The 21,582-nt window shown below is 47.2% G+C and overlaps 44 non-coding genes across 44 annotated transcripts; all 44 read right to left on the bottom strand.

The window, feature by feature from the left end:
• Positions 1-219: 219 nt before the first annotated feature.
• Positions 220-338, bottom strand: LOC123126449 (5S ribosomal RNA). The gene has a single exon (XR_006461696.1). It is a non-coding gene; the product is annotated as a 5S ribosomal RNA (ribosomal RNA).
• A 371-nt stretch (positions 339-709) lies between these two features.
• LOC123126916 (5S ribosomal RNA) lies at positions 710-828 on the bottom strand. The gene has a single exon (XR_006462119.1). It is a non-coding gene; the product is annotated as a 5S ribosomal RNA (ribosomal RNA).
• A 370-nt stretch (positions 829-1,198) lies between these two features.
• On the bottom strand, positions 1,199-1,317 carry LOC123126527 (5S ribosomal RNA). Its single transcript, XR_006461764.1, has one exon. It is a non-coding gene; the product is annotated as a 5S ribosomal RNA (ribosomal RNA).
• A 370-nt stretch (positions 1,318-1,687) lies between these two features.
• On the bottom strand, positions 1,688-1,806 carry LOC123126602 (5S ribosomal RNA). Its single transcript, XR_006461836.1, has one exon. It is a non-coding gene; the product is annotated as a 5S ribosomal RNA (ribosomal RNA).
• A 370-nt stretch (positions 1,807-2,176) lies between these two features.
• On the bottom strand, positions 2,177-2,295 carry LOC123126703 (5S ribosomal RNA). Its single transcript, XR_006461928.1, has one exon. It is a non-coding gene; the product is annotated as a 5S ribosomal RNA (ribosomal RNA).
• A 369-nt stretch (positions 2,296-2,664) lies between these two features.
• Positions 2,665-2,783, bottom strand: LOC123126600 (5S ribosomal RNA). The gene has a single exon (XR_006461834.1). It is a non-coding gene; the product is annotated as a 5S ribosomal RNA (ribosomal RNA).
• A 371-nt stretch (positions 2,784-3,154) lies between these two features.
• Positions 3,155-3,273, bottom strand: LOC123126587 (5S ribosomal RNA). Its single transcript, XR_006461822.1, has one exon. It is a non-coding gene; the product is annotated as a 5S ribosomal RNA (ribosomal RNA).
• A 370-nt stretch (positions 3,274-3,643) lies between these two features.
• On the bottom strand, positions 3,644-3,762 carry LOC123126414 (5S ribosomal RNA). Its single transcript, XR_006461665.1, has one exon. It is a non-coding gene; the product is annotated as a 5S ribosomal RNA (ribosomal RNA).
• Positions 3,763-4,133: 371 nt separating this feature from the next.
• Positions 4,134-4,252, bottom strand: LOC123126586 (5S ribosomal RNA). The gene has a single exon (XR_006461821.1). It is a non-coding gene; the product is annotated as a 5S ribosomal RNA (ribosomal RNA).
• Positions 4,253-4,622: 370 nt separating this feature from the next.
• LOC123126515 (5S ribosomal RNA) lies at positions 4,623-4,741 on the bottom strand. Its single transcript, XR_006461753.1, has one exon. It is a non-coding gene; the product is annotated as a 5S ribosomal RNA (ribosomal RNA).
• Positions 4,742-5,112: 371 nt separating this feature from the next.
• On the bottom strand, positions 5,113-5,231 carry LOC123126927 (5S ribosomal RNA). The gene has a single exon (XR_006462130.1). It is a non-coding gene; the product is annotated as a 5S ribosomal RNA (ribosomal RNA).
• A 373-nt stretch (positions 5,232-5,604) lies between these two features.
• On the bottom strand, positions 5,605-5,723 carry LOC123126483 (5S ribosomal RNA). Its single transcript, XR_006461723.1, has one exon. It is a non-coding gene; the product is annotated as a 5S ribosomal RNA (ribosomal RNA).
• Positions 5,724-6,095: 372 nt separating this feature from the next.
• On the bottom strand, positions 6,096-6,214 carry LOC123126909 (5S ribosomal RNA). Its single transcript, XR_006462114.1, has one exon. It is a non-coding gene; the product is annotated as a 5S ribosomal RNA (ribosomal RNA).
• Positions 6,215-6,584: 370 nt separating this feature from the next.
• LOC123126625 (5S ribosomal RNA) lies at positions 6,585-6,703 on the bottom strand. Its single transcript, XR_006461857.1, has one exon. It is a non-coding gene; the product is annotated as a 5S ribosomal RNA (ribosomal RNA).
• Positions 6,704-7,075: 372 nt separating this feature from the next.
• LOC123126489 (5S ribosomal RNA) lies at positions 7,076-7,194 on the bottom strand. The gene has a single exon (XR_006461729.1). It is a non-coding gene; the product is annotated as a 5S ribosomal RNA (ribosomal RNA).
• Positions 7,195-7,563: 369 nt separating this feature from the next.
• LOC123126689 (5S ribosomal RNA) lies at positions 7,564-7,682 on the bottom strand. Its single transcript, XR_006461916.1, has one exon. It is a non-coding gene; the product is annotated as a 5S ribosomal RNA (ribosomal RNA).
• Positions 7,683-8,053: 371 nt separating this feature from the next.
• LOC123126690 (5S ribosomal RNA) lies at positions 8,054-8,172 on the bottom strand. Its single transcript, XR_006461917.1, has one exon. It is a non-coding gene; the product is annotated as a 5S ribosomal RNA (ribosomal RNA).
• Positions 8,173-8,544: 372 nt separating this feature from the next.
• On the bottom strand, positions 8,545-8,663 carry LOC123126845 (5S ribosomal RNA). Its single transcript, XR_006462056.1, has one exon. It is a non-coding gene; the product is annotated as a 5S ribosomal RNA (ribosomal RNA).
• Positions 8,664-9,033: 370 nt separating this feature from the next.
• Positions 9,034-9,152, bottom strand: LOC123126568 (5S ribosomal RNA). The gene has a single exon (XR_006461804.1). It is a non-coding gene; the product is annotated as a 5S ribosomal RNA (ribosomal RNA).
• Positions 9,153-9,520: 368 nt separating this feature from the next.
• LOC123126678 (5S ribosomal RNA) lies at positions 9,521-9,639 on the bottom strand. The gene has a single exon (XR_006461906.1). It is a non-coding gene; the product is annotated as a 5S ribosomal RNA (ribosomal RNA).
• Positions 9,640-10,011: 372 nt separating this feature from the next.
• Positions 10,012-10,130, bottom strand: LOC123126437 (5S ribosomal RNA). The gene has a single exon (XR_006461685.1). It is a non-coding gene; the product is annotated as a 5S ribosomal RNA (ribosomal RNA).
• A 370-nt stretch (positions 10,131-10,500) lies between these two features.
• On the bottom strand, positions 10,501-10,619 carry LOC123126673 (5S ribosomal RNA). The gene has a single exon (XR_006461901.1). It is a non-coding gene; the product is annotated as a 5S ribosomal RNA (ribosomal RNA).
• A 368-nt stretch (positions 10,620-10,987) lies between these two features.
• Positions 10,988-11,106, bottom strand: LOC123126611 (5S ribosomal RNA). Its single transcript, XR_006461844.1, has one exon. It is a non-coding gene; the product is annotated as a 5S ribosomal RNA (ribosomal RNA).
• Positions 11,107-11,478: 372 nt separating this feature from the next.
• On the bottom strand, positions 11,479-11,597 carry LOC123126833 (5S ribosomal RNA). The gene has a single exon (XR_006462045.1). It is a non-coding gene; the product is annotated as a 5S ribosomal RNA (ribosomal RNA).
• Positions 11,598-11,967: 370 nt separating this feature from the next.
• On the bottom strand, positions 11,968-12,086 carry LOC123126567 (5S ribosomal RNA). The gene has a single exon (XR_006461803.1). It is a non-coding gene; the product is annotated as a 5S ribosomal RNA (ribosomal RNA).
• Positions 12,087-12,454: 368 nt separating this feature from the next.
• Positions 12,455-12,573, bottom strand: LOC123126667 (5S ribosomal RNA). The gene has a single exon (XR_006461896.1). It is a non-coding gene; the product is annotated as a 5S ribosomal RNA (ribosomal RNA).
• Positions 12,574-12,945: 372 nt separating this feature from the next.
• LOC123126821 (5S ribosomal RNA) lies at positions 12,946-13,064 on the bottom strand. The gene has a single exon (XR_006462034.1). It is a non-coding gene; the product is annotated as a 5S ribosomal RNA (ribosomal RNA).
• Positions 13,065-13,435: 371 nt separating this feature from the next.
• Positions 13,436-13,554, bottom strand: LOC123126729 (5S ribosomal RNA). The gene has a single exon (XR_006461954.1). It is a non-coding gene; the product is annotated as a 5S ribosomal RNA (ribosomal RNA).
• Positions 13,555-13,924: 370 nt separating this feature from the next.
• On the bottom strand, positions 13,925-14,043 carry LOC123126584 (5S ribosomal RNA). Its single transcript, XR_006461819.1, has one exon. It is a non-coding gene; the product is annotated as a 5S ribosomal RNA (ribosomal RNA).
• Positions 14,044-14,415: 372 nt separating this feature from the next.
• Positions 14,416-14,534, bottom strand: LOC123126903 (5S ribosomal RNA). The gene has a single exon (XR_006462109.1). It is a non-coding gene; the product is annotated as a 5S ribosomal RNA (ribosomal RNA).
• A 370-nt stretch (positions 14,535-14,904) lies between these two features.
• On the bottom strand, positions 14,905-15,023 carry LOC123126566 (5S ribosomal RNA). Its single transcript, XR_006461802.1, has one exon. It is a non-coding gene; the product is annotated as a 5S ribosomal RNA (ribosomal RNA).
• Positions 15,024-15,393: 370 nt separating this feature from the next.
• On the bottom strand, positions 15,394-15,512 carry LOC123126578 (5S ribosomal RNA). The gene has a single exon (XR_006461813.1). It is a non-coding gene; the product is annotated as a 5S ribosomal RNA (ribosomal RNA).
• Positions 15,513-15,881: 369 nt separating this feature from the next.
• Positions 15,882-16,000, bottom strand: LOC123126743 (5S ribosomal RNA). The gene has a single exon (XR_006461967.1). It is a non-coding gene; the product is annotated as a 5S ribosomal RNA (ribosomal RNA).
• A 372-nt stretch (positions 16,001-16,372) lies between these two features.
• On the bottom strand, positions 16,373-16,491 carry LOC123126627 (5S ribosomal RNA). Its single transcript, XR_006461859.1, has one exon. It is a non-coding gene; the product is annotated as a 5S ribosomal RNA (ribosomal RNA).
• A 370-nt stretch (positions 16,492-16,861) lies between these two features.
• On the bottom strand, positions 16,862-16,980 carry LOC123126559 (5S ribosomal RNA). The gene has a single exon (XR_006461795.1). It is a non-coding gene; the product is annotated as a 5S ribosomal RNA (ribosomal RNA).
• Positions 16,981-17,350: 370 nt separating this feature from the next.
• Positions 17,351-17,469, bottom strand: LOC123126809 (5S ribosomal RNA). The gene has a single exon (XR_006462025.1). It is a non-coding gene; the product is annotated as a 5S ribosomal RNA (ribosomal RNA).
• Positions 17,470-17,839: 370 nt separating this feature from the next.
• Positions 17,840-17,958, bottom strand: LOC123126710 (5S ribosomal RNA). Its single transcript, XR_006461935.1, has one exon. It is a non-coding gene; the product is annotated as a 5S ribosomal RNA (ribosomal RNA).
• A 370-nt stretch (positions 17,959-18,328) lies between these two features.
• Positions 18,329-18,447, bottom strand: LOC123126641 (5S ribosomal RNA). Its single transcript, XR_006461873.1, has one exon. It is a non-coding gene; the product is annotated as a 5S ribosomal RNA (ribosomal RNA).
• A 370-nt stretch (positions 18,448-18,817) lies between these two features.
• On the bottom strand, positions 18,818-18,936 carry LOC123126796 (5S ribosomal RNA). Its single transcript, XR_006462015.1, has one exon. It is a non-coding gene; the product is annotated as a 5S ribosomal RNA (ribosomal RNA).
• Positions 18,937-19,305: 369 nt separating this feature from the next.
• Positions 19,306-19,424, bottom strand: LOC123126558 (5S ribosomal RNA). The gene has a single exon (XR_006461794.1). It is a non-coding gene; the product is annotated as a 5S ribosomal RNA (ribosomal RNA).
• A 370-nt stretch (positions 19,425-19,794) lies between these two features.
• LOC123126801 (5S ribosomal RNA) lies at positions 19,795-19,913 on the bottom strand. The gene has a single exon (XR_006462018.1). It is a non-coding gene; the product is annotated as a 5S ribosomal RNA (ribosomal RNA).
• A 369-nt stretch (positions 19,914-20,282) lies between these two features.
• LOC123126856 (5S ribosomal RNA) lies at positions 20,283-20,401 on the bottom strand. The gene has a single exon (XR_006462067.1). It is a non-coding gene; the product is annotated as a 5S ribosomal RNA (ribosomal RNA).
• A 371-nt stretch (positions 20,402-20,772) lies between these two features.
• LOC123126592 (5S ribosomal RNA) lies at positions 20,773-20,891 on the bottom strand. Its single transcript, XR_006461826.1, has one exon. It is a non-coding gene; the product is annotated as a 5S ribosomal RNA (ribosomal RNA).
• Positions 20,892-21,260: 369 nt separating this feature from the next.
• Positions 21,261-21,379, bottom strand: LOC123126581 (5S ribosomal RNA). Its single transcript, XR_006461816.1, has one exon. It is a non-coding gene; the product is annotated as a 5S ribosomal RNA (ribosomal RNA).
• Positions 21,380-21,582: the final 203 nt, after the last annotated feature.

The following is a 21,582-nucleotide window of genomic DNA, read 5'->3' as shown; positions in this document are numbered from 1 at the left end:
GTTTACCACGGTTTCCACCCCTCCCTCTATACCGCAGCAACACGTATTTTTTTACCCCTTTCAGAACGCGCTCCTCGCGCCACAAAGCCGCCTCTAGACGCGTGACGAATGAGCAGCGAGCTAAAACATATCGCGAATGTCAAAAATAATATAACGGGGTTAATATATATCGCGCACATGTGATATGTTTGTCATGAGGCGCAAAAAATAATTAAAAAGGGAATGCAACACGAGGACTTCCCAGGAGGTCACCCATCCTAGTACTACCCTCGCCCAAGCACCCTTATCTTCGGAGTTCTGATGGGATCCGGTGCTTTAGTGCTGGTATGATCGCATCCAACATGTTACCCCCGCCTTCGTCCCTTATGCTTGCCACTCCCAGGTCCACTGCAAAGATGATTGTCATTCTTACTACCATTACAACCGTTGCCTAATAATGGATAATGCCCTATATATACTACTTACCCCCCCCCCTCAAACACGGAGACGAGTTTACCACGGTTTCCACCCCTCCCTCTATACCCCAGCAACACGTATTTTTTTACCCCTTTCAGAACGCGCTCCTCGCGCCACAAAGCCGCCTCTAGACGCGTGACCAATGAGCAGCGAGCTAAAACATATCGCAAATGTCAAAAATAATATAACGGGGTTAATATATATTGCGCACATGTGATATGTTTGTCATGAGGCGCAAAAAATAATTAAAAAGGGAATGCAACACGAGGACTTCCCAGGAGGTCACCCATCCAAGTACTACTCTCGCCCAAGCACACTTAACTTCGGAGTTCTGATGGGATCCGGTGCTTTAGTGCTGGTATGATCGCATCCAACATGTTACACCCGCCTTCGTCCCTTATGCTTGCAACTCCCAGGTCCACTGCAAAGATGATTGTCATTCTTACTACCATTACAACCGTTGCCTAATAATGGATAATGCCCTATATATACTACTTACTCCCCCCCTCAAACACGGAGACGAGTTTACCACGGTTTCCACCCCTCCCTCTATACCGCAGCAACACGTATTTTTTTACCCCTTTCAGAACGCGCTCCTCGCGCCACAAAGCCGCCTCTAGACGCGTGACCAATGAGCAGCGAGCTAAAACATATCGCGAATGTCAAAAATAATATAACGGGGTTAATATATATCGCGCACATGTGATATGTTTGTCATGAGGCGCAAAAAATAATTAAAAAGGGAATGCAACACGAGGACTTCCCAGGAGGTCACCCATCCTAGTACTACCCTCGCCCAAGCACCCTTAACTTCGGAGTTCTGATGGGATCCGGTGCTTTAGTGCTGGTATGATCGCATCCAACATGTTACCCCCGCCTTCGTCCCTTATGCTTGCCACTCCCAGGTCCACTGCAAAGATGATTGTCATTCTTACTACCATTACAACCGTTGCCTAATAATGGATAATGCCCTATATATACTACTTACCCCCCCCCTCAAACACGGAGACGAGTTTACCACGGTTTCCACCCCTCCCTCTATACCCCAGCAACACGTATTTTTTTACCCCTTTCAGAACGCGCTCCTTGCGCCACAAAGCCGCCTCTAGACGCGTGACCAATGAGCAGCGAGCTAAAACATATCGCAAATGTCAAAAATAATATAACGGGGTTAATATATATCGCGCACATGTGATATGTTTGTCATGAGGCGCCAAAAATAATTAAAAAGGGAATGCAACACGAGGACTTCCCAGGAGGTCACCCATCCTAGTACTACCCTCGCCCAAGCACGCTTAACTTCGGGGTTCTGATGGGATCCGATGCTTTAGTGCTGGTATGATCGCATCCAACATGTTACCCCCGCCTTCGTCCCTTATGCTTGCCACTCCCAGGTCCACTGCAAAGATGATTGTCATTCTTACTACCATTACAACCGTTGCCTAATAATGGATAATGCCCTATATATACTACTTACCCCCCCCCTCAAACACGGAGATGAGTTTACCACGGTTTCCACCCCTCCCTCTATACCCCAGCAACACGTATTTTTTTACCCCTTTCAGAACGCGCTCCTCGCGCCACAAAGCCGCCTCTAGACGCGTGACCAATGAGCAGCGAGCTAAAACATATCGCAAATGTCAAAAATAATATAACGGGGTTAATATATATTGCGCACATGTGATATGTTTGTCATGAGGCGCAAAAAATAATTAAAAAGGGAATGCAACACGAGGACTTCCCAGGAGGTCACCCATCCAAGTACTACTCTCGCCCAAGCACGCTTAACTTCGGAGTTCTGATGGGATCCGGTGCTTTAGTGCTGGTATGATCGCATCCAACATGTTACCCCCGCCTTCGTCCCTTATGCTTGCCACTCCCAGGTCCACTGCAAAGATGATTGTCATTCTTACTACCATTACAACCGTTGCCTAATAATGGATAATGCCCTATATATACTACTTACTCCCCCCTCAAACACGGAGACGAGTTTACCACGGTTTCCACCCCTCCCTGTATACCGCAGCAACACGTATTTTTTTACCCCTTTCAGAACGCGCTCCTCGCGCCACAAAGCCGCCTCTAGACGCGTGACCAATGAGCAGCGAGCTAAAACATATCGCAAATGTCAAAAATAATATAACGGGGTTAATATATATCGCGCACATGTGATATGTTTGTCATGAGGCGCAAAAAATAATTAAAAAGGGAATGCAACACGAGGACTTCCCAGGAGGTCACCCATCCTAGTACTACCCTCGCCCAAGCACCCTTAATTTCGGAGTTCTGATGGGATCTGGTGCTTTAGTGCTGGTATGATCGCATCCAACATGTTACCCCCGCCTTCGTCCCTTATGCTTGCCACTCCCAGGTCCACTGCAAAGATGATTGTCATTCTTACTACCATTACAACCGTTGCCTAATAATGGATAATGCCCTATATATACTACTTACCCCCCCCCCTCAAACACGGAGACGAGTTTACCACGGTTTCCACCCCTCCCTCTATACCCCAGCAACACGTATTTTTTTACCCCTTTCAGAACGCGCTCCTCGCGCCACAAAGCCGCCTCTAGACGCGTGACCAATGAGCAGCGAGCTAAAACATATCGCAAATGTCAAAAATAATATAACGGGGTTAATATATATTGCGCACATGTGATATGTTTGTCATGAGGCGCAAAAAATAATTAAAAAGGGAATGCAACACGAGGACTTCCCAGGAGGTCACCCATCCAAGTACTACTCTCGCCCAAGCACGCTTAACTTCGGAGTTCTGATGGGATCCGGTGCTTTAGTGCTGGTATGAAAGCATCCAACATGTTACCCCCGCCTTCGTCCCTTATGCTTGCCACTCCCAGGTCCACTGCAAAGATGATTGTCATTCTTACTACCATTACAACTGTTGCCTAATAATGGATAATGCCCTATATATACTACTTACTCCCCCCCTCAAACACGGAGACGAGTTTACCACGGTTTCCACCCCTCCCTGTATACCGCAGCAACACGTATTTTTTTACCCCTTTCAGAACGCGCTCCTCGCGCCACAAAGCCGCCTCTAGACGTGTGACCAATGAGCAGCGAGCTAAAACATATCGCAAATGTCAAAAATAATATAACGGGGTTAATATATATCGCGCACATGTGATATGTTTGTCATGAGGCGCAAAAAATAATTAAAAAGGGAATGCAACCCGAGGACTTCCCAGGAGGTCACCCATCCTAGTACTACCCTCGCCCAAGCACCCTTAACTTCGGAGTTCTGATGGGATCCGGTGCTTTAGTGCTGGTATGATCGCATCCAACATGTTACCCCCGCCTTCGTCCCTTATGCTTGCCACTCCCAGGTCCACTGCAAAGATGATTGTCATTCTTACTACCATTACAACCGTTGCCTAATAATGGATAATGCCCTATATATACTACTTACCCCCCCCCCTCAAACACGGAGACGAGTTTACCACGGTTTCCACCCCTCCCTCTATACCCCAGCAACACGTATTTTTTTACCCCTTTCAGAACGCGCTCCTCGCGCCACAAAGCCACCTCGAGACGCGTGACCAATGAGCAGCGAGCTAAAACATATCGCAAATCTCAAAAATAATATAACGGGGTTAATATATATTGCGCACATGTGATATGTTTGTCATGAGGCGCAAAAAATAATTAAAAAGGGAATGCAACACGAGGACTTCCCAGGAGGTCACCCATCCAAGTACTACTCTCGCCCAAGCACGCTTAACTTCGGAGTTCTGATGGGATCCGGTGCTTTAGTGCTGGTATGAAAGCATCCAACATCTTACCCCCGCCTTCGTCCCTTATGCTTGCCACTCCCAGGTCCACTGCAAAGATGATTGTCATTCTTACTACCATTACAACTGTTGCCTAATAATGGATAATGCCCTATATATACTACTTACTCCCCCCCTCAAACACGGAGACGAGTTTACCACGCTTTCCACCCCTCCCTGTATACCGCAGCAACACGTATTTTTTTACCCCTTTCAGAACGCGCTCCTCGCGCCACAAAGCCGCCTCTAGACGCGTGACCAATGAGCAGCGAGCTAAAACATATCGCAAATGTCAAAAATAATATAACAGGGTTAATATATATCGCGCACATGTGATATGTTTGTCATGAGGCGCAAAAAATAATTAAAAAGGGAATGCAACACGAGGACTTCCCAGGAGGTCACCCATCCTAGTACTACCCTCGCCCAAGCACCCTTAACTTCGGAGTTCTGATGGGATCCGGTGCTTTAGTGCTGGTATGATCGCATCCAACATGTTACCCCCGCCTTCGTCCCTTATGCTTGCCACTCCCAGGTCCACTGCAAAGATGATTGTCATTCTTACTACCATTACAACCGTTGCCTAATAATGGATAATGCCCTATATATACTACTTACCCCCCCCCCTCAAACACGGAGACGAGTTTACCACGGTTTCCACCCCTCCCTCTATACCGCAGCAACACGTATTTTTTTACCCCTTTCAGAACGCGCTCCTCGCGCCACACAGCCTCCTCTAGATGCGTGACCAATGAGCAGCGAGCTAAAACATATCGCAAATGTCAAAAATAATATAACGGGGTTAATATATATTGCGCACATGTGATATGTTTGTCATGAGGCGCAAAAAATAATTAAAAAGGGAATGCAACACAAGGACTTCCCAGGAGGTCACCCATCCAAGTACTACTCTCGCCCAAGCACGCTTAACTTCGGAGTTCTGATGGGATCCGGTGCTTTAGTGCTGGTATGATCGCATCCAACATGTTACCCCCGCCTTCGTCCCTTATGCTTGCCACTCCCAGGTCCACTTCAAAGATGATTGTCATTCTTACTACCATTACAACCGTTGCCTAATAATGGATAATGCCCTATATATACTACTTACTCCCCCCCCCCTCAAACACGGAGACGAGTTTACCACGGTTTCCACCCCTCCCTCTATACCGCAGCAACACGTATTTTTTTACCCCTTCCAGAACGCGCTCCTCGCGCCACAAAGCCGCCTCTAGACGCGTGACCAATGAGCAGCGAGCTAAAACATATCGCAAATGTCAAAAATAATATAACGGGGTTAATATATATTACCCACATGTGATATGTTTGTCATGAGGCGCAAAAAATAATTAAAAAGGGAATGCAACACGAGGACTTCCCAGGAGGTCACCCATCCAAGTACTACCCTCGCCCAAGCACGCTTAACTTCGGAGTTCTGATGGGATCCGGTGCTTTAGTGCTGGTATGATCGCATCCAACATGTTACCCCCGCCTTCGTCCCTTATGCTTGCCACTCCCAGGTCCACTGCAAAGATGATTGTCATTCTTACTACCATTACAACCGTTGCCTAATAATGGATAATGCCCTATATATACTACTTACTCCCCCCCCCTCAAACACGGAGACGAGTTTACCACGGTTTCCACCCCTCCCTCTATACCGCAGCAACACGTATTTTTTTACCCCTTTCAGAACGCGCTCCTCGTGCCACACAGCCTCCTCTAGACGCGTGACCAATGAGCAGCGAGCTAAAACATGTCGCAAATGTCAAAAATAATATAACGGGGTTAATATATATCGCGCACATGTGATATGTTTGTCATGAGGCGCAAAAAATAATTAAAAAGGGAATGCAACACGAGGACTTCCCAGGAGGTCACCCATCCTAGTACTACCCTCGCCCAAGCACGCTTAACTTCGGAGTTCTGATGGGATCCGGTGCTTTAGTGCTGGTATGATCGCATCCAACATGTTACCCCCGCCTTCGTCCCTTATGCTTGCCACTCCCAGGTCCACTGCAAAGATGATTGTCATTCTTACTACCATTACAACCGTTGCCTAATAATGGATAATGCCCTATATATACTACTTACTCCCCCCCTCAAACACGGAGACGAGTTTACCACGGTTTCCACCCCTCCCTCTATACCGCAGCAACACGTATATTTTTACCCCTTTCAGAACGCGCTCCTCGCGCCACAAAGCCGCCTCTAGACGCGTGACCAATGAGCAGCGAGCTAAAACATATCGCAAATGTCAAAAATAATATAACGGGGTTAATATATACCGCGCACATGTGATATGTTTGTCATGAGGCGCCAAAAACAATTAAAAAGGGAATGCAACACGAGGACTTCCGAGGAGGTCACACATCCTAGTACTACCCTCGCCCAAGCACGCTTAACTTCGGAGTTCTGATGGGATCCGGTGCTTTAGTGCTGGTATGATCGCATCCAACATGTTACCCCCGCCTTCGTCCCTTATGCTTGCCACTCCCAGGTCCACTGCAAAGATGATTGTCTATCTTACTACCATTACAACCCTTGCCTAATAATGGATAATGCCCTATATATACTACTTACCCCCCCCCCCTCAAACACGGAGACGAGTTTACCACGGTTTCCACCCCTCCCTCTATACCGCAGCAACACGTATTTTTTTACCCCTTTCAGAACGCGCTCCTCGCGCCAAAAAGCCGCCTCTAGACGCGTGACCAATGAGCAGCGAGCTAAAACATATCGCAAATGTCAAAAATAATATAACGGGGTTAATATATAGCGCGTACATGTGATATGTTTGTCATGAGGCGCAAAAAATAATTAAAAAGGGAATGCAACACGAGGACTTCCCTGGAGGTCACCCATCCTAGTACTATTCTCGCCCAAGCACGCTTAACTTCGGAGTTCTGATGGGATCCGGTGCTTTAGTGCTGGTATGATCGCATCCAACATGTTACCCCCGCCTTCGTCCCTTATGCTTGCCACTCCCAGGTCCACTACAAAGATGATTGTCATTCTTACTACCATTACAACCGTTGCCTAATAATGGATAATGCCCTATATATACTACTTACCCCCCCCCTCAAACACGGAGACGAGTTTACCACGGTTTCCACCCCTCCCTCTATACCCCAGCAACATGTATTTTTTACCCCTTTCAGAACGCGCTCCTCGCGCCACAAAGCCGCCTCTAGACGCGTGACCAATGAGCAGCGAGCTAAAACATATCGCAAATCTCAAAAATAATATAACGGGGTTAATATATATTGCGCACATGTGATATGTTTGTCATGAGGCGCAAAAAATAATTAAAAAGGGAATGCAACACAAGGACTTCCCAAGAGGTCACCCATCCAAGTACTACTCTCGCCCAAGCACGCTTAACTTCGTAGTTCTGATGGGATCCGGTGCTTTAGTGCTGGTTTGATCGCATCCAACATGTTACCCCCGCCTTCGTCCCTTATGCTTGCCACTCCCAGGTCCACTGCAAAGATGATTGTCATTCTTACTACCATTACAACCGTTGCCTAATAATGGATAATGCCCTATATATACTACTTACTCCCCCCCTCAAACACAGAGACGAGTTTACCACGGTTTCCACCCCTCCCTCTATACCGCAGCAACACGTATTTTTTTTACCCCTTTCAGAACGCGCTCCTCGCGCCACAAAGCCGCCTCTAGACGCGTGACCAATGAGCAGCGAGCTAAAACATATCGCAAATGTCAAAAATAATATAACGGGGTTAATATATATCGCGCACATGTGATATGTTTGTCATGAGGCGCAAAAAATAATTAAAAAGGGAATGCAACACGAGGACTTCCCAGGAGGTCACCCATCCAAGTACTACTCTCGCCCAAGCACGCTTAACTTCGGAGTTCTGATGGGATCCGGTGCTTTAGTGCTGGTATGATCGCATCCAACATGTTACCCTCGCCTTCGTCCCTTATGCTTGCCACTCCCAGGTCCACTGCAAAGATGATTGTCATTCTTACTACCATTACAACCGTTGCCTAATAATGGATAATGCCCTATATATACTACTTACTCCCCCCACCTCAAACACGGAGACGAGTTTACCACGGTTTCCACCCCTCCCTCTATACCGCAGCAACACGTATTTTTTTACCCCTTCCAGAACGCGCTCCTCGCGCCACAAAGCCGCCTCTAGACGCGTGACCAATGAGCAGCGAGCTAAAACATATCGCAAATGTCAAAAATAATATAACGGGGTTAATATATATCGCGCACATGTGATATGTTTGTCATGAGGCGCAAAAAATAATTAAAAAGGGAATGCAACACGAGGACTTCCCAGGAGGTCACCCATCCTAGTACTATTCTCGCCCAAGCACGCTTAACTTCGGAGTTCTGATGGGATCCGGTGCTTTAGTGCTGGTATGATCGCATCCAACATGTTACCCCCGCCTTCGTCCCTTATGCTTGCCACTCCCAGGTCCACTACAAAGATGATTGTCATTCTTACTACCATTACAACCGTTGCCTAATAATGGAAAATTCCCTATATATACTACTTACTCCCCCCCTCAAACACGGAGACGAGTTTACCACGGTTTCCACCCCTCCCTCTATACCGCAGCAACACGTATTTTTTTACCCCTTTCAGAACGCGCTCCTCGCGCCACAAAGCCGCCTCTAGACGCGTGACCAATGAGCAGCGAGCTAAAACATATCGCAAATGTCAAAAATAATATAACGGGGTTAATATATACCGCGCACATGTGATATGTTTGTCATGAGGCGCCAAAAATAATTAAAAAGGGAATGCAACACGAGGACTTCCCAGGAGGTCACCAATCCTAGTACTACCCTCGCCCAAGCACGCTTAACTTCGGAGTTCTGATGGGATCCGGTGCTTTAGTGCTGGTATGATCGCATCCAACATGTTACCCCCGCCTTCGTCCCTTATGCTTGCCACTCCCAGGTCCACTGCAAAGATGATTGTCATTCTTACTACCATTACAACCGTTGCCTAATAATGGATAATGCCCTATATATACTACTTACCCCCCCTCAAACACGGAGACGAGTTTACCACGGTTTCCACCCCTCCCTCTATACCGCAGCAACACGTATTTTTTTACCCCTTTCAGAACGCGCTCCTCGCGCCACAAAGCCGCCTCTAGACGCGTGACCAATGAGCAGCGAGCTAAAACATATCGCAAATGTCAAAAATAATATAACGGGGTTAATATATATTGCGCACATGTGATATGTTTGTCATGAGGCGCAAAAAATAATTAAAAAGGGAATGCAACACGAGGACTTCCCAGGAGGTCACCCATCCAAGTACTACTCTCGCCCAAGCACGCTTAACTTCGGAGTTCTGATGGGATCCGGTGCTTTAGTGCTGGTATGATCGCATCCAACATGTTACCCTCGCCTTCGTCCCTTATGCTTGCCACTCCCAGGTCCACTGCAAAGATGATTGTCATTCTTACTACCATTACAACCGTTGCCTAATAATGGATAATGCCCTATATATACTACTTACTCCCCCCACCTCAAACACGGAGACGAGTTTACCACGGTTTCCACCCCTCCCTCTATACCGCAGCAACACGTATTTTTTTACCCCTTCCAGAACGCGCTCCTCGCGCCACAAAGCCGCCTCTAGACGCGTGACCAATGAGCAGCGAGCTAAAACATATCGCAAATGTCAAAAATAATATAACGGGGTTAATATATATCGCGCACATGTGATATGTTTGTCATGAGGCGCAAAAAATAATTAAAAAGGGAATGCAACACGAGGACTTCCCAGGAGGTCACCCATCCTAGTACTATTCTCGCCCAAGCACACTTAACTTCGGAGTTCTGATGGGATCCGGTGCTTTAGTGCTGGTATGATCGCATCCAACATGTTACCCCCGCCTTCGTCCCTTATGCTTGCCACTCCCAGGTCCACTACAAAGATGATTGTCATTCTTACTACCATTACAACCGTTGCCTAATAATGGAAAATTCCCTATATATACTACTTACTCCCCCCCTCAAACACGGAGACGAGTTTACCACGGTTTCCACCCCTCCCTCTATACCGCAGCAACACGTATTTTTTTACCCCTTTCAGAACGCGCTCCTCGCGCCACAAAGCCGCCTCTAGACGCGTGAACAATGAGCAGCGAGCTAAAACATATCGCAAATGTCAAAAATAATATAACGGGGTTAATATATACCGCGCACATGTGATATGTTTGTCATGAGGCGCCAAAAATAATTAAAAAGGGAATGCAACATGAGGACTTCCCAGGGGGTCACCAATCCTAGTACTACCCTCGCCCAAGCACGCTTAACTTCGGAGTTCTGATGGGATCCGGTGCTTTAGTGCTGGTATGATCGCATCCAACATGTTACCCCCGCCTTCGTCCCTTATGCTTGCCACTCCCAGGTCCACTGCAAAGATGATTGTCATTCTTACTACCATTACAACCGTTGCCTAATAATGGATAATGCCCTATATATACTACTTACCCCCCCTCAAACACGGAGACGAGTTTACCACGGTTTCCACCCCTCCCTCTATACCGCAGCAACACGTATTTTTTTACCCCTTTCAGAACGCGCTCCTCGCGCCACAAAGGCGCCTCTAGACGCGTGACCAATGAGCAGCGAGCTAAAACATATCGCAAATGTCAAAAATAATATAACGGGGTTAATATATATTGCGCACATGTGATATGTTTGTCATGAGGCGCAAAAAATAATTAAAAAGGGAATGCAACACGAGGACTTCCCAGGAGGTCACCCATCCAAGTACTACTATCGCCCAAGCACACTTAACTTCGGAGTTCTGATGGGATCCGGTGCTTTAGTGCTGGTATGATCGCATCCAACATGTTACCCCCGCCTTCGTCCCTTATGCTTGCCACTCCCAGGTCCACTGCAAAGATGATTGTCATTCTTACTACCATTACAACCGTTGCCTAATAATGGATAATGCCCTATATTTACTACTTACTCCCCCCCCCCTCAAACACGGAGACGAGTTTACCACGGTTTCCACCCCTCCCTCTATACCGCAGCAACACGTATTTTTTTACCCCTTCCAGAACGCGCTCCTCGCGCCACAAAGCCGCCTCTAGACGCGTGACCAATGAGCAGCGAGCTAAAACAAATCGCAAATGTCAAAAATAATATAACGGGGTTAATATATATCGCGCACATGTGATATGTTTGTCATGAGGCGCAAAAAAAATTAAAAAGGGAATGCAACACGAGGACTTCCCAGGAGGTCACCCATCCTAGTACTATTCTCGCCCAAGCACGCTTAACTTCGGAGTTCTGATGGGATCCGGTGCTTTAGTGCTGGTATGATCGCATCCAACATGTTACCCCCGCCTTCGTCCCTTATGCTTGCCACTCCCAGGTCCACTACAAAGATGATTGTCATTCTTACTACCATTACAACCGTTGCCTAATAATGGAAAATTCCCTATATATACTACTTACTCCCCCCCTCAAACACGGAGACGAGTTTACCACGGTTTCCACCCCTCCCTCTATACCGCAGCAACACGTATTTTTTTACCCCTTTCAGAACGCGCTCCTCGCGCCACAAAGCCGCCTCTAGACGCGTGACCAATGAGCAGCGAGCTAAAACATATCGCAAATGTCAAAAATAATATAACGGGGTTAATATATACCGCGCACATGTGATATGTTTGTCATGAGGCGCCAAAAATAATTAAAAAGGGAATGCAACACGAGGACTTCCCAGGAGGTCACCAATCCTAGTACTACCCTCGCCCAAGCACGCTTAACTTCGGAGTTCTGATGGGATCCGGTGCTTTAGTGCTGGTATGATCGCATCCAACATGTTACCCCCGCCTTCGTCCCTTATGCTTGCCACTCCCAGGTCCACTGCAAAGATGATTGTCATTCTTACTACCATTACAACCGTTGCCTAATAATGGATAATGCCCTATATATACTACTTACCCCCCCTCAAACACGGAGACGAGTTTACCACGGTTTCCACCCCTCCCTCTATACCGCAGCAACACGTATTTTTTTACCCCTTTCAGAACGCGCTCCTCGCGCCACAAAGCCGCCTCTAGACGCGTGACCAATGAGCAGCGAGCTAAAACATATCGCAAATGTCAAAAATAATATAACGGGGTTAATATATATTGCGCACATGTGATATGTTTGTCATGAGGCGCAAAAAATAATTAAAAAGGGAATGCAACACGAGGACTTCCCAGGAGGTCACCCATCCAAGTACTACTCTCGCCCAAGCACGCTTAACTTCGGAGTTCTGATGGGATCCGGTGCTTTAGTGCTGGTATGATCGCATCCAACATGTTACCCTCGCCTTCGTCCCTTATGCTTGCCACTCCCAGGTCCACTGCAAAGATGATTGTCATTCTTACTACCATTACAACCGTTGCCTAATAATGGATAATGCCCTATATATACTACTTACTCCCCCCACCTCAAACACGGAGACGAGTTTACCACGGTTTCCACCCCTCCCTCTATACCGCAGCAACACGTATTTTTTTACCCCTTCCAGAACGCGCTCCTCGCGCCACAAAGCCGCCTCTAGACGCGTGACCAATGAGCAGCGAGCTAAAACATATCGCAAATGTCAAAAATAATATAACGGGGTTAATATATATCGCGCACATGTGATATGTTTGTCATGAGGCGCAAAAAATAATTAAAAAGGGAATGCAACACGAGGACTTCCCAGGAGGTCACCCATCCTAGTACTATTCTCGCCCAAGCACGCTTAACTTCGGAGTTCTGATGGGATCCGGTGCTTTAGTGCTGGTATGATCGCATCCAACATGTTACCCCCGCCTTCGTCCCTTATGCTTGCCACTCCCAGGTCCACTACAGAGATGATTGTCATTCTTACTACCATTACAACCGTTGCCTAATAATGGAAAATTCCCTATATATACTACTTACTCCCCCCCTCAAACACGGAGACGAGTTTACCACGGTTTCCACCCCTCCCTCTATACCGCAGCAACACGTATTTTTTTTACCCCTTTCAGAACGCGCTCCTCGCGCCACAAAGCCGCCTCTAGACGCGTGACCAATGAGCAGCGAGCTAAAACATATCGCAAATGTCAAAAATAATATAACGGGGTTAATATATACCGCGCACATGTGATATGTTTGTCATGAGGCGCCAAAAATAATTAAAAAGGGAATGCAACACGAGGACTTCCCAGGGGGTCACTAATCCTAGTACTACCCTCGCCCAAGCACGCTTAACTTCGGAGTTCTGATGGGATTCGGTGCTTTAGTGCTGGTATGATCGCATCCAACATGTTACCCCCGCCTTCGTCCCTTATGCTTGCCACTCCCAGGTCCACTGCAAAGATGATTGTCATTCTTACTACCATTACAACCGTTGCCTAATAATGGATAATGCCCTATATATACTACTTACCCCCCCCCTCAAACACGGAGACGAGTTTACCACGGTTTCCACCCCTCCCTCTATACCGCAGCAACACGTATTTTTTTACCCCTTTCAGAACGCGCTCCTCGCGCCACAAAGGCGCCTCTAGACGCGTGACCAATGAGCAGCGAGCTAAAACATATCGCAAATGTCAAAAATAATATAACGGGGTTAATATATATTGCGCACATGTGATATGTTTGTCATGAGGCGCAAAAAATAATTAAAAAGGGAATGCAACACGAGGACTTCCCAGGAGGTCACCCATCCAAGTACTACTATCGCCCAAGCACGCTTAACTTCGGAGTTCTGATGGGATCCGGTGCTTTAGTGCTGGTATGATCGCATCCAACATGTTACCCCCGCCTTCGTCCCTTATGCTTGCCACTCCCAGGTCCACTGCAAAGATGATTGTCATTCTTACTACCATTACAACCGTTGCCTAATAATGGATAATGCCCTATATTTACTACTTACTCCCCCCCCCCTCAAACACGGAGACGAGTTTACCACGGTTTCCACCCCTCCCTCTATACCGCAGCAACACGTATTTTTTTACCCCTTCCAGAACGCGCTCCTCGCGCCACAAAGCCGCCTCTAGACGCGTGACCAATGAGCAGCGAGCTAAAACATATCGCAAATGTCAAAAATAATATAACGGGGTTAATATATATCGCGCACATGTGATATGTTTGTCATGAGGCGCAAAAAAAATTAAAAAGGGAATGCAACACGAGGACTTCCCAAGAGGTCACCCATCCTAGTACTATTCTCGCCCAAGCACGCTTAACTTCGGAGTTCTGATGGGATCCGGTGCTTTAGTGCTGGTATGATCGCATCCAACATGTTACCCCCGCCTTCGTCCCTTATGCTTGCCACTCCCAGGTCCACTACAAAGATGATTGTCATTCTTACTACCATTACAACCGTTGCCTAATAATGGAAAATCCCCTATATACACTACTTACTCCCCCCCTCAAACACGGAGACGAGTTTACCACGGTTTCCACCCCTCCCTCTATACCGCAGCAACACGTATTTTTTTACCCCTTTCAGAACGCGCTCCTCGCGCCACAAAGCCGCCTCTAGACGCGTGACCAATGAGCAGGGAGCTAAAACATATCGCAAATGTGAAAAATAATATAACGGGGTTAATATATACCGCGCACATGTGATATGTTTGTCATGAGGCGCCAAAAATAATTAAAAAGGGAATGCAACACGAGGACTTCCCAGGAGGTCACCAATCCTAGTACTACCCTCGCCCAAGCACGCTTAACTTCGGAGTTCTGATGGGATCCGGTGCTTTAGTGCTGGTATGATCGCATCCAACATGTTACCCCCGCCTTCGTCCCTTATGCTTGCCACTCCCAGGTCCACTGCAAAGATGATTGTCATTCTTACTACCATTACAACCGTTGCCTAATAATGGAAAATTCCCTATATATACTACTTACTCCCCCCCTCAAACACGGAGACGAGTTTACCACGGTTTCCACCCCTCCCTCTATACCGCAGCAACACGTATTTTTTTACCCCTTTCAGAACGCGCTCCTCGCGCCACAAAGCCGCCTCTAGACGCGTGACCAATGAGCAGCGAGCTAAAACATATCGCAAATGTCAAAAATAATATAACGGGGTTAATATATACCGCGCACATGTGATATGTTTGTCATGAGGCGCCAAAAATAATTAAAAAGGGAATGCAACACGAGGACTTCCCAGGGGGTCACCAATCCTAGTACTACCCTCGCCCAAGCACGCTTAACTTCGGAGTTCTGATGGGATCCGGTGCTTTAGTGCTGGTATGATCGCATCCAACATGTTACCCCCGCCTTCGTCCCTTATGCTTGCCACTCCCAGGTCCACTGCAAAGATGATTGTCATTCTTACTACCATTACAACCGTTGCCTAATAATGGATAATGCCCTATATATACTACTTACCCCCCCCTCAAACACGGAGACGAGTTTACCACGGTTTCCACCCCTCCCTCTATACCGCAGCAACACGTATTTTTTTACCCCTTTCAGAACGCGCTCCTCGCGCCACAAAGGCGCCTCTAGACGCGTGACCAATGAGCAGCGAGCTAAAACATATCGCAAATGTCAAAAATAATATAACGGGGTTAATATATATTGCGCACATGTGATATGTTTGTCATGAGGCGCAAAAAATAATTAAAAAGGGAATGCAACACGAGGACTTCCCAGGAGGTCACCCATCCAAGTACTACTATCGCCCAAGCACGCTTAACTTCGGAGTTCTGATGGGATCCGGTGCTTTAGTGCTTTTATGATCGCATCCAACATGTTACCCCCGCCTTCGTCCCTTATGCTTGCCACTCCCAGGTCCACTGCAAAGATGATTGTCATTCTTACTACCATTACAACCGTTGCCTAATAATGGATAATGCCCTATATTTACTACTTACTCCCCCCCCCCTCAAACACGGAGACGAGTTTACCACGGTTTCCACCCCTCCCTCTATACCGCAGCAACACGTATTTTTTTACCCCTTCCAGAACGCGCTCCTCGCGCCACAAAGCCGCCTCTAGACGCGTGACCAATGAGCAGCGAGCTAAAACATATCGCAAATGTCAAAAATAATATAACGGGGTTAATATATATCGCGCACATGTGATATGTTTGTCATGAGGCGCAAAAAAAATTAAAAAGGGAATGCAACACGAGGACTTCCCAAGAGGTCACCCATCCTAGTAATATTCTCGCCCAAGCACGCTTAACTTCGGAGTTCTGATGGGATCCGGTGCTTTAATGCTGGTATGATCGCATCCAACATGTTACCCCCGCCTTCGTCCCTTATGCTTGCCACTCCCAGGTCCACTACAAAGATGATTGTCATTCTTACTACCATTACAACCGTTGCCTAATAATGGAAAATTCCCTATATATACTACTTACTCCCCCCCTCAAACACGGAGACGAGTTTACCACGGTTTCCACCCCTCCCTCTATACCGCAGCAACACGTATTTTTTTACCCCTTTCAGAACGCGCTCCTCGCGCCACAAAGCCGCCTCTAGACGCGTGACCAATGAGCAGCGAGCTAAAACATATCGCAAATGTCAAAAATAATATAACGGGGTTAATATATACCGCGCACATGTGATATGTTTGTCATGAGGCGCCAAAAATAATTAAAAAGGGAATGCAACACGAGGACTTCCCAGGAGGTCACACATCCTAGTACTACCCTCGCCCAAGCACGCTTAACTTCGGAGTTCTGATGGGATCCGGTGCTTTAGTGCTGGTATGATCGCATCCAACATGTTACCCCCGCCTTCGTCCCTTATGCTTGCCACTCCCAGGTCCACTGCAAAGATGATTGTCATTATTACTACCATTACAACCGTTGCCTAATAATGGATAATGCCCTATATATACTACTTACTCCCCCCCTCAAACACGGAGACGAGTTTACCACGGTTTCCACCCCTCCCGCTATACCGCAGCAACACGTATTTTTTTACCCCTTTCAGAACGCGCTCCTCGCGCCAAAAAGCCGCCTCTAGACGCGTGACCAATGAGCAGCGAGCTAAAACATATCGCAAATGTCAAAAATAATATAACGGGGTTAATATATAGCGCGCACATGTGATATGTTTGTCATGAGGCGCAAAAAATAATTAAAAAGGGAATGCAACACGAGGACTTCCCAGGAGGTCACCCATCCTAGTACTATTCTCGCCCAAGCACGCTTAACTTCGGAGTTCTGATGGGATCCGGTGCTTTAGTGCTGGTATGATCGCATCCAACATGTTACCCCCGCCTTCGTCCCTTATGCTTGCCACTCCCAGGTCCACTGCAAAGATGATTGTCATTCTTACTACCATTACAACCGTTGCCTAATAATGGATAATGCCCTATATATACTACTTACCCCCCCCCTCAAACACGGAGACGAGTTTACCACGGTTTCCACCCCTCCCTCTATACCGCAGCAACACGTATTTTTTTACCCCTTTCAGAACGCGCTCCTCGCGCCACAAAGCCGCCTCTAGACGCGTGACCAATGAGCAGCGAGCTAAAACATATCGCAAATCTCAAAAATAATATAACGGGGTTAATATATATTGCGCACATGTGATATGTTTGTCATGAGGCGCAAAAAATAATTAAAAAGGGAATGCAACACGAGGACTTCCCAAGAGGTCACCCATCCAAGTACTACTCTCGCCCAAGCACGCTTAACTTCGTAGTTCTGATGGGATCCGGTGCTTTAGTGCTTGTATGATTGCATCCAACATGTTACCCCCGCCTTCGTCCCTTATGCTTGCCACTCCCAGGTCCACTGCAAAGATGATTGTCATTCTTACTACCATTACAACCGTTGCCTAATAATGGATAATGCCCTATATATACTACTTACTCCCCCCCTCAAACACGCAGACGAGTTTACCACGGTTTCCACCCCTCCCTCTATACCGCAGCAACACGTATTTTTTTACCCCTTTCAGAACGCGCTCCTCGCGCCACAAAGCCGCCTCTAGACGCGTGACCAATGAGCAGCGAGCTAAAACATATCGCCAATGTCAAAAATAATATAACGGGGTTAATATATATCGCGCACATGTGATATGTTTGTCATGAGGCGCAAAAAATAATTAAAAAGGGAATGCAACACGAGGACTTCCCAGGAGGTCACCCATCCTAGTACTACTCTCGCCCAAGCACGCTTAACTTCGGTGTTCTGATGGGATCCGATGCTTTAGTGCTGGTATGATCGCATCCAACATGTTACCCCCGCCTTCGTCCCTTATGCTTGCCACTCCCAGGTCCACTGCAAAGATGATTGTCATTCTTACTACCATTACAACCGTTGCCTAATAATGGATAATGCCCTATATATACTACTTACTCCCCCCCTCAAACACGGAGACGAGTTTACCACGGTTTCCACCCCTCCCTCTATACCGCAGCAACACGTATTTTTTTACCCCTTTCAGAACGCGCTCCTCGCGCCACAAAGCCGCCTCTAGACGCGTGACCAATGAGCAGCGAGCTAAAACATATCGCAAATGTCAAAAATAATATAACGGGGTTAATATATATCGCGCACATGTGATATGTTTGTCATGAGGCGCAAAAAATAATTAAAAAGGGAATGCAACACGAGGACTTCCCAGGAGGTCACCCATCCTAGTACTACCCTCGCCCAAGCACGCTTAACTTCGGAGTTCTGATGGGATCCGGTGCTTTAGTGCTGGTATGATCGCATCCAACATGTTACCCCCGCCTTCGTCCCTTATGCTTGCCACTCCCAGGTCCACTGCAAAGATGATTGTCATTCTTACTACCATTACAACCGTTGCCTAATAATGGATAATGCCCTATATATACTACTTACTCCCCCCCTCAAACACGGAGACGAGTTTACCACGGTTTCCACCCCTCCCTCTATACCGCAGCAACACGTATTTTTTACCCCTTTCAGAACGCGCTCCTCGCGCCACAAAGCCGCCTCTAGACGCGTGACCAATGAGCAGCGAGCTAAAACATATCGCAAATGTCAAAAATAATATAACGGGGTTAATATATACCGCGCACATGTGATATGTTTGTCATGAGGCGCCAAAAATAATTAAAAAGGGAATGCAACACGAGGACTTCCCAGGAGGTCACACATCCTAGTACTACCCTCGCCCAAGCACGCTTAACTTCGGAGTTCTGATGGGATCCGGTGCTTTAGTGCTGGTATGATCGCATCCAACATGTTACCCCCGCCTTCGTCCCTTATGCTTGCCACTCCCAGGTCCACTGCAAAGATGATTGTCATTCTTACTACCATTACAACCGTTGCCTAATAATGGATAATGCCCTATATATACTACTTACTCCCCCCCTCAAACACGGAGACGAGTTTACCACGGTTTCCACCCCTCCCGCTATACCGCAGCAACACGTATTTTTTTACCCCTTTCAGAACGCGCTCCTCGCGCCAAAAAGCCGCCTCTAGACGCGTGACCAATGAGCAGCGAGCTAAAACATATCGCAAATGTCAAAAATAATATAACGGGGTTAATATATAGCGCGCACATGTGATATGTTTGTCATGAGGCGCAAAAAATAATTAAAAAGGGAATGCAACACGAGGACTTCCCAGGAGGTCACCCATCCTAGTACTATTCTCGCCCAAGCACGCTTAACTTCGGAGTTCTGATGGGATCCGGTGCTTTAGTGCTGGTATGATCGCATCCAACATGTTACCCCCGCCTTCGTCCCTTATGCTTGCCACTCCCAGGTCCACTTCAAAGATGATTGTCATTCTTACTACCATTACAACCGTTGCCTAATAATGGATAATGCCCTATATATACTACTTACCCCCCCCCTCAAACACGGAGACGAGTTTACCACGGTTTCCACCCCTCCCTCTATACCGCAGCAACACGTATTTTTTACCCCTTTCAGAACGCGCTCCTCGCGCCACAAAGCCGCCTCTAGACGCGGGACCAATGAGCAGCGAGCTAAAACATATCGCAAATCTCAAAAATAATATAACGGGGTTAATATATATTGCGCACATGTGATATGTTTGTCATGAGGCGCAAAAAATAATTAAAAAGGGAATGCAACACGAGGACTTCCCAAGAGGTCACCCATCCAAGTACTACTCTCGCCCAAGCACGCTTAACTTCGGAGTTCTGATGGGATCCGGTGCTTTAGTGCTGGTATGATCGCATCCAACATGTTACCCCCGCCTTCGTCCCTTATGCTTGCCACTCCCAGATCCACTGCAAAGATGATTGTCATTCTTACTACCATTACAACCGTTGCCTAATAATGGATAATGCCCTATATATACTACTTACTGCCCCCCCTCAAACACGGAGACGAGTTTACCACGGTTTCCACCCCTCCCTCTATACCGCAGCAACACGTATTTTTTTACCCCTTCCAGAACGCGCTCCTCGCGCCACAAAGCCGCCTCTAGACGCGTGACCAATGAGCAGCGAGCTAAAACATATCGCAAATGTCAAAAATAATATAACGGGGTTAATATATATCGCGCACATGTGATATGTTTGTCATGAGGCGCAAAAAATAATTAAAAAGGGAATGCAACACGAGGACTTCCCAGGAGGTCACCCATCCTAGTACTATTCTCGCCCAAGCACGCTTAACTTCGGAGTTCTGATGGGATCCGGTGCTTTAGTGCTGTTATGATCGCATCCAACATGTTACCCCCGCCTTCGTCCCTTATGCTTGCCACTCCCAGGTCCACTACAAAGATGATTGTCATTCTTACTACCATTACAACCGTTGCCTAATAATGGAAAATTCCCTATATATACTACTTACTCCCCCCCTCAAACACAGAGACGAGTTTACCATGGTTTCCACCCCTCCCTCTATACCGCAGCAACACGTATTTTTTACCCCTTTCAGAACGCGCTCCTCGCGCCACAAAGCCGCCTCTAGACGCGTGACCAATGACCAGCGAGCTAAAACATATCGCAAATGTCAAAAATAATATAACGGGGTTAATATATAGCGCGCACATGTGATATGTTTGTCATGAGGCGCAAAAAATAATTAAAAAGGGAATGCAACACGACGACTTCCCAGGAGGTCACCCATCCTAGTACTATTCTCGCCCAAGCACGCTTAACTTCGGAGTTCTGATGGGATCCGGTGCTTTAGTGCTGGTATGATCGCATCCAACATGTTACCCCCGCCTTCGTCCCTTATGCTTGCCACTCCCAGGTCCACTACAAAGATGATTGTCATTCTTACTACCATTACAACCGTTGCCTAATAATGGATAATGCCCTATATATACTACTTACTCCCCCCCTCAAACACGGAGACGAGTTTACCACGGTTTCCACCCCTCCCTCTATACCGCAGCAACACGTATTTTTT

Source organism: Triticum aestivum, chromosome 5D (assembly GCF_018294505.1).
Source record: "Triticum aestivum cultivar Chinese Spring chromosome 5D, IWGSC CS RefSeq v2.1, whole genome shotgun sequence".
Lineage (NCBI taxonomy): Eukaryota > Viridiplantae > Streptophyta > Magnoliopsida > Poales > Poaceae > Triticum > Triticum aestivum.
Note: the sequence above shows the minus strand (reverse complement) of the source record. Positions and strands in the feature narration are given on the sequence as shown.